The 10908-nt window shown below is 51.9% G+C and overlaps 1 long non-coding RNA gene across 3 annotated transcripts; it reads left to right on the forward strand.

Annotated features, from left to right (window-relative positions):
• The first annotated feature begins 3947 nt into the window (after positions 1 to 3947).
• On the forward strand, positions 3948 to 10683 carry LOC111766978 (uncharacterized). 3 transcript variants are annotated; one of them, XR_009185023.2, is made up of 6 exons: positions 3948 to 4216; positions 5234 to 5327; positions 6813 to 6936; positions 7709 to 7774; positions 8679 to 8795; positions 9202 to 10683. It is a non-coding gene; the product is annotated as an uncharacterized lncRNA (long non-coding RNA). The 3 variants fall into 3 exon arrangements; XR_002798887.3 differs by having other exon boundaries at positions 8679 to 10683; XR_009185022.2 differs by lacking the exon at positions 7709 to 7774 and having other exon boundaries at positions 8679 to 10683.
• The last annotated feature ends 225 nt before the right edge of the window (positions 10684 to 10908 follow it).

Raw genomic sequence — 10908 nt, forward strand, 5'->3', positions numbered from 1 at the left:
TGTCACCTATTATTAGTAGTATTACATGAAAAGCGCCTGCTCCATTTTTAGTGTTAACCTTGAGTCTCACTTTTTTGAGGTGCTTTCCTCTATCATTTTCTCCCTCTTCATTTATACATTCAGGAAGCTGGAGATGGTGGTGGCAGTGGTAGATAGGAAAAACAGTATAGGGTGTGGATGGAAAGATAAATAAGCTCTGTTCAGGGAATGTGCCAGCAAATTCAGCTGTCAGTGAATAAAATTAGGAAACCTGGTACTGGGCTAATCACCTCTGCCAAAGAGGGCCAGGGCCCTACCCCGCAGGTGCAGGGAGGGGGTTCCCAGGAGACCCCACCCATGGGCGCCACGGGCCGTCAGTACCCTCCTCGCTTCCCTGTGTCAATGTGGTTTGTCACATCTAGAACACAGGTCACCCAGGAGGGTGCCAGGCCCAGGAGACAGGGCCAGGAGGGCAGGACAGGGGGCAGCAAGCCAGGAATGGAGGGAGTCAGCAAAGCCTGACAGTGGGGAGGGCCCGAAGGTCACGATGACGGTGAAGAATCTAGTTTGTAGGGAGGCACATTAGTAGATACGGGGTCATTAGCCAGGAGAGGAAACAGGAGGTTAGAAGCAAACTGAATTAATTGCAGCACTATTTGTACAGCAAAAGATTAGACACACCTTCAGTATCCCTTAATGTGGGAACAAAATGGCTAAATACACAGTGTAATAGCCATACAATAGAAGACTGGGCAGAAAGATGAAAAATTTGCCTGTGTATTGATGTGGAATGATAGTCAAGATATGTTAAGTAAAATAAAGCAAGATGCAGAATGGTACATGAAATGTGTTACCATTTGGATTTTGTTTTGTTTTTAAAGAAGGAAGAATATGTATAGAATTTGCTTGACTCTGCATAAAATGTCTCTGGAAGGAGTCAGAAAAACCTGTTGCTCTGATTGCTCTGGGGATAACTGGGTGTTTGAGAAAGAGGTATGGAGGACTTTTCATTGTACATCCTCTGTACTCATTGAAATCTTAAAAAAAAAAAAAAAGTGAATAAAATTAAAAGCAGCAAACCAATAGGGCCCAAGGCCAGGCTGAGCCTTCCCATGCCTACAGCTGAGTGGCAGTATGTGCAGTGGGAGGGTTCACTTACGAAAGAACTGCTTACAAGGATGGGGAAGGCGCCGGGCAGGCACAAGGGGCAGTAGCAGCAGCACTCACGCTTACTGCGATCCACATGGAGAGAATCCTGGGAAAAGAGGGGCTGTGACCTTCCTTCCAGGGTCACAAAGGCTGCCCTGGCGACCTAGCAGAGAGGGGTCAGGGTAATTAGCATCTTCTTCCCCTTCCTCTCTCCCTCTGGTCTCTGCTGGGCCCCACATTGGCCAGCCCCAAAAGGCAGCCAGAGAGCAAGAGCTGTTGTTAATACAGTCCACACAGGTCAGCGTCCCCAGCACAGCGCAGGGTGGACATGCGTGGGGAGAGGGTCTGAAGGGACATAGGGACGATTTCTGACACGAGTTTGCAGTCTGAGGAGCCAGCTGCCTGGCTGTGCATCCCAGCTCCTGCGCTTACTAGCTGGTATCCTTTGGCATTATGATTTGTAAAATGGGGATAGTAACCATGCCTATCCCAGAAGGCTATTAGGAGAATTAAATCCATTAATCCATGTAAAGCACATAGAACAATCTGGGCACATAGTAAACCTATCAGTGTGAGCTATGACTATCATTTATTATAGCTTCCTGCATGAGACCTAAAGCTTTCTGTAGCTCTGGCCAAGAAAGGCTCCAATTGAGCAGGCCCAATCTCAGAGGCAGGAGCAAGGGACGCCCAGGGGAGGCTAGCGTGTGGGAATAACGATAAGACCTATGTACTGAGGACCTTAAGGTGCAGGACGGTGCCGGCTGTGCTGTGTGTGCTGTCATTTGGCCCTCACCACACAGGCAGGCTGGGTGGAGTCGACCCCACCTTTCAGATGAGGGACCAGAGCTCCGAGGGGGGGGCACAGCTCCCTGCCCCAGGTCCACGGCTGTGGAAGGCTGGCGCCAGGCCCCTACACTCTCAGCCTCCCAGCTGCTCCGTGTTCTTTCAGAAATCAGTGCTCATGAAAGATTTATCATTGCAATATCAAAACTAGAATTAAGAATATCATCATGTTAGCAATACTTGCAGGTACCTCAGCACTTCTACAGAGGGTAAATTCTTATTTAAAAATATTACAAGGAAGCAGATTTGGCTCAACTGATGGAGCATCCGCCTACCATATGGGAGGTCCAGGGTTCAAACTCCGGGCCTCCTGACCTGTGTGATGAGCTGGCCCACGTGCAGTTCTGATGCACACAAGGAGTGCCCTGCCACTCAGGGGTGTCCCCCACGTAGAGGAGCCCCACATGCAAGGAGTGTGCCCTGTAAGGAGAGCTGCCCCGTGCAAAAAAAGTGCAGCCTGCCCAGGAATGGCTCTGCACAGACGGAGAGCTGACACAACAAGATGACACAACAAAAAGGAGATGCAGTTTCCCGGTGCTGCTGACAAGAATTCAAGGGACACAGAAGAACACACAGCAAATGGACACAGAGAGCAGACAACTGGGGGTGGGGAAGAGGAGAGAAATGAAAAAAAAATTATGGTCTATGGAGAATTGGCCCATTGTTTAAAATGTCAAATTTATGAGCTATAAAATGAACTTTGTAGAAGATTACAGGTAATTTATGAAAAATTAAAAATAATGAGCCCACATTGAAGAGCAATGTATTTCTTTTTCAGAAAAAAAGCATTTAGTAGAAAAATATCAATATAATGGAAGGCTGAGCAGTAAGATGAGAAATTGCATTATGTATTAATGTGAAATGATAACCAAGAGATGTTATTCAGTGAAAAAAGCAAGATGCAGAACATGGTATTTAGAGATGGATATAGTTAAGAAAGTAAAGTGTAAGAATATGTACCAAGAATAATATTTTTCTTTTGTTATTTTAAAATATTGGAATAATCCATGTAACTTTCTACCTTAATATATATGTTATCTTTTTAAATAAGTTTATTTTTGAAAAAGTTTTTGAGTACATTGTTTTATAAGTCTACCAATATAATGACGTCAATAAATACTTGTAAAACTTTTTAAAAGTTGAAGCCACCCCTGCGCCTGCAATGTGTCAGCATCTGCGGATAGATCCATGGGTCACCTCCTCACGCCCTCTCCTTTTTCTTTCACAAATGGGTAATCTTCATCCTCATCACCCTCCATTCATGATAAATATAAATATATGAATGAGTGGATGGATGAGTGGATGGATAAATGGTAAATCTGAAGAAGAAATAGACCAATGTAGAGAGGAGCTGATGACAAGATTGGAAAGACAGTTTAAGATTACAGTGGAAAGGCTTTGAAGTGAGGCTGAAGAGCTGAGATTTTACCCCAGAGGCAGGCCAGCGCTCCCTGGGGTTCTGGACAGGAGAGTGACATGACTGGTATAACCTGGACCTTATGCATAAGGGGGCGAGAGGTTAGAGGCTGGTGGCAGGGCCACCATGTAGAGTCACAAGGTGACAAATGTCTTTGGGAAAGGGCTGGGGGTTGACAAAGTCAAGGTCACAGCACCCCCTCTGATTCTGGCCCTGTTCCGGCGTGAGATCTGCCCCTCTTAGGATGACCGGCGGGAAATACAGCATGGTTCCGCACAGTCCCCAGGACGTCTCCCAAGCAGGCAGGCTCTGGCCACAGCTCTTTTCCAGACATGTTTTTAGGTCCTTTAGTGTGTTTCCGGGATACACAGTGGATAACTTCTCCACCACCTGGGACCATCCTGCTGTGCTGAAAACTAAGAGGCTGAGCTAGCACTAGAAACAGAGCGTTCTAGATCATCTCTCCCTTGTTCTCTCCAGTCCTGCTTTGAATACCAAGTTCCAGTCGAGCTGGACGTTAGGAAGAAGTAAGACAAACCATGAAGGAAGTGGCTGCCGCTTGCATTCACGCACGTAAAGGCATGCTGGGAAAGAGGCCAAGAGATCACAAACCGGAAGCTTCTGGTTATTGACTGCAGGGACAGTGCTGGGAAGATGGGATCTTTATCAGCAAGACTGTAGCCGAGCGGTCAGCAGCCCCTTCCACGCTGACCAGCTTCAGCTGGGTGACACACGCTTCCTGTGGCCCGGGCAGCCCTCCCTGACATTATGCCTCTGTGGGAGGAGGGGTAAGAGCCAAGTCTGTCCCTCCAAGCAGCATCAGAGGTAAGAAGACCCTCAAGCAGCCGTTTTCAGCTGAATCTCCTGAGTAATCCAGTGATCATTCAGGCTGTACCAGGCAGAGAGGACAGGGCTAGACCACAGACTCAGAAAACCGTGTTGGCATTTCATTCATTTAACAAATGCTTACTGAGCACCTAACAATGTACTGTGCCCTGTGCTGGATAAGGGGGAAATGGTGAACAAAACTGAAAAGGTCTCTGCCCTCGGGGAATTGCATTCTAGTGGTGAAAAGACACACAAGAGACAAGGTAATTGGAGATGGTGGGATGTGCGATAAAAGAAAAAAAGAAAGAATGACAGTGCAGGGGTGTAGGGAGTCCTTTAGAAAAGATGGGCAAGGAAGGCCTCTCTGAGAAGTCAGTGTTTTGTCTGAAAAAGGTGAAAGGTGTGGGAGGAAACCATCCAGACAGAGGGGACTGCGAATTGCAAGGACTCGGAGGTGGGAGGTGGCTTTGCTTGTTCAGAGAATTTGAAAGAGGCGTCTGCAAACTGTGAGAACTGCCTGGATACCTGGCTGAAGTTCCTAAATGAGCCTGGGTGGGAAATGGGAAACAATGCCTTGTTAAGGTTTTCAAATGTCCATAGGGGTCAAGAGTGTCCAAGCTCTGGACACTGTTTACTTCAAGGCTGGATAGTGGGGGTGCCCCTGTGAGTGCCCAGAGGAGAAAGAATGGAGGTGGCTCCCCCAGTCCTCAGAGGGTTTGAAAACGTGTCTAGGGTCATCTCGCATTCTGACTGTGTGAGGGGAGAACCAGGCTGGAATAGAGATGGGCCAGATGCCCAGAAAGCGAGAATGGTTGGCTTCTGCTCGGCTTCGCAGACTCTCTGAAGCCACAGGCTCTGGGTCAGCGTTTCTTTAAGGAGGGCAGGGCCTCTGGGGACACAACACAAAGGTACACATTAGAGGCTTACTGGAGGTTAGAGGTCACTGTTGGGAAGCAACAGGGCTCTGCAGAGGCTCAGACCTCCGGGCACCCCCTGGCCCTGCCCACCTTCCAGAGCTTCAGCGGAACCTGGAATCGCTCCAGGGGAAGGGGGATGCGTCCGCCAAGTCTTCCCAGCTCTCCTTGGCCACAGATGCCTGGGATCAGTGGTGAGTATGTGGGAGCCACGGGCTGTGGCTACGGGAGGCCTTGGGATATGTACAGTTCAGCGGAGACCCTTGATGTCCTGGGCGGGCAGGTTCTTCAAAAGCAAAATCACTTGAAATACATCGCCGGGGACAGCTGAGGCCCCTGCAGCCAGCCCCCGGCAGCCCAGGAAGTTTCCACAGCGGAAACCCCCTGCCAGCAAGGGCAGCTGCTGGCTGCGGATGCCCAGAATTCAGGGAGCCAAGTGGCCCTGGCAACTTCCCACCTGTCTGTGTCCTGGGCCGAGATGGCTGAGAGCAAGGGGCTGAGGGGCCCAGGGACGCCCTGGGACACAGCCATGAGCTTGGCCCTGTTCCCCTCTTCTGTTCTCCATGCTTGCCTTTCCCTCCAGCAAAGGGAGGCTGGGAGGCTGCCAACAAGCTGCCAGGCCCGTGGAAGGCAGGGGCCTTGGCAGGCACACAGTGTCGCTTCTGTGGGAGCAGCAGGACTAATTGCACTCAGCCGGCGGCAGCGTCGGCTGGGAGTTTCCCAGCTCGCTGGCCTCCGCCATGTGTGGTAAACACAGGGGAGGTGTGGAGACCGGGAGGGGTGCAGGCAGAGGAGCCAGGCCCACGGCTGGCTCCAACTGAAATGGCGACCGAGAATCCTAGAGCGGAGGGCAGCTCCGCCACCTAAGTGCTGCTGAGAGGAGCGGCCCCAGGCCACCCGCGGGCTTACGGTGGAGCCAGAATGGAAGGGAAGAGCAGTGGACAGTGCTCGGCCTGGTGGAGAGTGTCCCATGTCTGCCTTTTTCTCTTCCCTGCGAACTTCAGGGACATCCCTGGGATCCCTGTGACAGCCGTGCAGGTTGTGCTAAGGGGCGAGTGGGGACTCACCCAGGCCATGTTTTGCTGGCTGGGGCTGTGCCCAACTGGAGCAAGGGCTGCCTTTTTCCAAATTTCACAAAGGTCTGAGTGGGCCAGGACTTGGTGCTGCTCTGGCTACGGGGCATCTGGGATAGCTGCTGGCCTGCGTGTCCTTCCCCAGGGGATGGGTCTTGATGGAGACCACAAGTGGCCTTTTCAGGACTGTGCAGCTGCCTGGGGTGGCAGTGCTTCGGGCTCCTGGGCTGCATTCTCAGCTCAGGAGATGGCCAGCGGGTCTGCCAAGGGCTCAGAGCCCCTGGCTCAGGAATGCCAGGCCTGCTTCTCCCCCACGGGCTGTTTCTGTCCACATCCTTTCCTGCCTGGATACCACCTTCCACCACTATGGCAGGGTCCCCTCACTGAGCCAGTCAAATTTCATCCCAAGTAGCCTGAGTCACACAGCACTGGAATGAGGCCTGTAGAAGTTGAGGTCGAGAGTCATCGTGAGCCCGCATTTGACCTGAAAAAATATAGATCACGAGAGTAAATTACCTGTCAAGTGAGAATGTTGGGGCAGGACCAATTATTTAATTTCATACCTGCCCTCACATAACTCACAAGGATGCTTTGATGCTTAATTAGATGGACCAAAACAAATCTCCGTCTATCGAACAACTCCTGGGTCCCGCTCAGCATTGCCTCCGGAGACTCAGCTGGGAAGCTAGCAGACCACCTCCCCACACCTGTGCAACTTATCTCCCAGCAGGTAAGACAGACCAAATCACAAGGAAGCAAATAAAAACAATAAGCATTATTGAGGAAATAGCTTGCCAATGTAGAGAAGTAATGGGCCTTTATAAAGTGCTAAGGGTGAGACTGAGCTTGTCTTACTTCACTTCTGGAATAAGAGAATAGAAGACTCACCCAGATCTATGTCAAAGGGAAAATGAGCTTTGGAACTACTTGCAGATCACAGAGTCAAATTAAGAGCAGCCACCTTCCCTGCACACCTGCTCTGAGCTGCGTGGAGGCCTGCAGGAGGCTTTGCCGCTGATGGGAGGGACGTGGCTGACAGAGATATGTGAGGGTTCACAGCACCGCAAGAGGGCTGATCCGGAGTCAGGCTGGCAGGACGGATTAGTGGAAAAGGAGAGGGAGCTGAGGCTGGTTTAGAGAGATGAATCCAAACATGTAGGCCGGGGGGGCTTGGCGGCTTGGGGGCAGGGGGGCAACAGTGGCCCACCTGGGGAGCCAGGAGGGAGTGGGGCTCAGCGGGCGCCAAGGGGAGGCCTGAAGGCAGGCCAAGGAGTGGGCCCAGGGCAGCCTCCAAGCGGAGGACGCCTTCCCGGCCCTCCGCCGCGCTGCCCCTCCCTGCCGAGGCTGTTTCTTCAGCTTCCGTGGGACTTTCCCATGCTGTCACCCTGGCCAGAGTTCTGCTGGGCAAGGTCCAGGCGGGGTTACTGGGGGCAGAGGGCTCTGGTGGGGCCCTGGGAGGAGAGGCTGCTTCTCCTCAGGCCCAGTGGCTTGTTCCTCTGCAGAGAGCCCCAGGATCCTGAGAAATGCTGCTGCTGCCGTATTTCTGGCTATTAACACAGAAACTCGGGGTAGGTGAGCAGTCTACTGGAGAGGAAGTGGCTGTTTTGTGTGTTTTTTTTAATTTTTTTATTTGTCTCTCTATTTTTTTTTAAATGTTACATTCAAAAAATATAAGAGGTCCCCACATACCCCCCACTCCCCTCACCCCACTCCTCCCACATCAACAACCTCTTTCATCATCGTGGCACACTCACTGCATTGGGTGAACACATTTTGGAGCACTGCCGCATCACATGGATAATGGTCTACATTGTAGTTTACACTCTCCCCCACTCCACCCAGTGGGCCATGGCAGGACACAGAGCTCACCTCCCTCCCCAGGTCTGGCCCGAGAGGGCAGGGCAATGGTCCTCAAACTTGAAAACTAGAGTCGCCTGGGGGCGGAGGTGTCTTAACATGAACTCCTTGTCCTTCCTCTCCCCTGAGATCAGAATGTCTGGCATGAGACTCAGGAATATGCCGTTTTCACAAGCACCCAGGTGATTCCAATGCAGGTGGCCAATGTGTCCAGAGCCCCGGATGTTGGGCCTACATGGCCCTGAGGCCCCCAGGGAGGTTGGGAACTGGTGGCCCACTCTGGGGCTCGCAGCTCTGGAGACCCCAAGGCTTTTCCTTTGGTTAGTGTCTGACCCATCCCTCACCCCAATGACACATGAAGCCTCGGAAGGGGCCTTCCTCTCCCTGGTGTCCTCACCCGCTCTGTCTGTGCTCTAACGACAAGCAAAGGCTACACTGGAGACTTGAGCGCCCCCCTCCCCAAATGATCACCCATGTTTTGTTTATGGGTGGTTTTTTTGTTTTTGCCAGAAAAGCAGCCAGAACAAAGCAGACGTAGGGATTTGTTGTGGCATCAGCTCTGGAAATCCAAGGCTGAAATACCTTTTGCCTACGTATAAGTCCTTTGTCCCTCAGCACTCGCAGCTAATGGTGATGCTGTCAGTGGACAAAGACGGATATTCCAGAAGAAAAGCTTGAAACCACCAGGGAGCAGAGAGAGCCCACAGTCGCTACGAACCTGGAGATGCCAAGGTATACGTTCTCTGCCAGCCCCCACAGCTGTTAGGCTGTGGGTGCAGCAGAGAAGGCGAGAGTCCTGGTGGGCGAGGAGGTCGGAATGGGATGCAAGGAGGCCAAGGAGGACCTCTGGAAGGTCAGGGGTGCTGACCTCAACCAGCCGCACTTCTCCAGGGGCTGACGTCAGCCTAGATGAGGCCGCACTGCACAGGCTAGCAGGTCTCAATTATGATTCTTCCTCACCTGCAGCCTGCTGTTTCCTAGGCCCTGAGCTGCAACCTGGGGTTGTGGGGCTGCCCAAGGCCCTTCCTGGGGGCTGGACAGAATGGGCCTCTGTGGGGACCCACCAAACAGCACCAGTATTTCAGTAGCTTTCGTGGGAGGCAGAGATTTTGCTCTAATAATTCTCTCCCCTTCGCAGTACCAATCCCAGTTCTTCCCTATGGCCTTTCGTCCCCCAAGAGCTGCCATGTGCTGGGGCTAAGGGGTGCCCAGACTGAGTGGAAGCCCCTGGGCTTAGCTCCGTGGTCCTAAACCCCTCCCAGACTTCACGGTGAGTAGCCACAATGAACAAACGTCGCTGGATAATAACTTCTAACGGGAGGCAAATTCTGCTTCTAAACCAGAAGGCAACATTAATTTGGTTTGCTTCTTAGTTGGTCTTATGCCTCATTTGGTCTACATCCTAATTTACTGGGTTCAATAAGTGAAAAATGGGTATGTTTCACCTGCTCTGTTGTTTGTACTACCTGTTGTTGTCAGTTCCCACTAATCAGACCCAAGCCTGTCGAGAGAGGAGCTGGATTCAAATGCCAGTGTCTTTTCGAGGCCTCTGGACTCCCTTTTATAGGTATAAAGATGCTATGAGACTTGGAGTTTGGAGTTGGGTGAGAAAGGTACAACTCGGAACTCTTGGGAAATTAACTGTCCTGCATTTCCTGTTGCACAAAGCAAGGGCTGCACGTGATGGTTGGCAGCAGCCTTGGGTAACTAGGGAGAGGCTGTGCGGCCCCAGAACGCCAAACAGAACGGTTTTAAATCACCAGGTACCATCTGTGTGACCTTGGGCAAGTCTCTCTGGGCCTCAGAATCCCATTTGTCAAAAAGGCATGAAAACATCTCCCTCCGAGGATTGCTGTTGAAAGAGTCAAAGGAGGTAGTGATTCTTCTTAAAGCACCTACCCAAGGACCTGACACATACCAGTCGCTCCGTGTTCCTCCCACCTCTCCTCAATGAGGAGCAGGAGCCCCTGGGTGTCCCTCTCTCTCCTGCATAATCCTGCGCAGCAGCAGTGGCAAGAGAGGAAGGTTGCTGGGAGGACAAATGAACTTCTCATCAGGCCTCCAGCCCCGGGACCACGCGGAGGCTTGGGGTTGGGGGTTGCTGCAGGAGTCAGGTCATTGAGCGGTTTCTGGTGTCCCTGCTTACCTGCTCCCCCGCCATCTCCCCATTCTCCACTACAAGTGGTGGTCCTGGGGCCCCACCTGAGGGACGCTGCCCCTCCCAGGGTGCAGCCAGCGGGCACTGCGGCTGATCTTCCTGTGGTCACAGGCTCCTCGTCCAAAGGTCTCAGGCTGCTACAACCGCGGAGCCCACGCCGGGGATGGCCCACAGAGGGCCGCACAGCCAGGATTTGCTGCCACCATTGGGTGTCCCCGCGTTCATCGCCACCCAAACTGTGGGGCTTAGAGGTACTTGTCATGTCTTCACTTTCTGCTCCAGACAGTATAAGACATTTAAATAAACAGAAATAAACAAACGTTAAACATTGATATAAACAAACCGTTTGTATCTGGTAAAATGGAGAGGGAAAAAGACCTCAGAGCGTCTGAGGGTTTTGGGTGGCCTCCTCCTGAGTTGAAGGACCCCTCCATCCCCCTGAGCTCTCTTTCCTTAGCAGCCAGGTCTCAAGGACCCAGCTGCCCTGCTGTGCATGGGGATTGCTCTTTGCCCCCTTCGGGGTAGCAGGGGTGGGGGTGGGCAACTGAGGCTGCAGGGCCTCCCTCCCTCACCTCTGCCTCTCCAGGTTTCTACGAGACAGAGACTGCATGTTGTCTAGGCAGAATCAGGAAAAGATTTACTTTGTTTTGTAAGCCTGGCAACAAACAAATTTCCTGGAGGGGGGTT

The sequence above is a fragment of the Dasypus novemcinctus genome, chromosome 3 (genome assembly GCF_030445035.2).
Source record: "Dasypus novemcinctus isolate mDasNov1 chromosome 3, mDasNov1.1.hap2, whole genome shotgun sequence".
Classification (NCBI taxonomy): domain Eukaryota; kingdom Metazoa; phylum Chordata; class Mammalia; order Cingulata; family Dasypodidae; genus Dasypus; species Dasypus novemcinctus.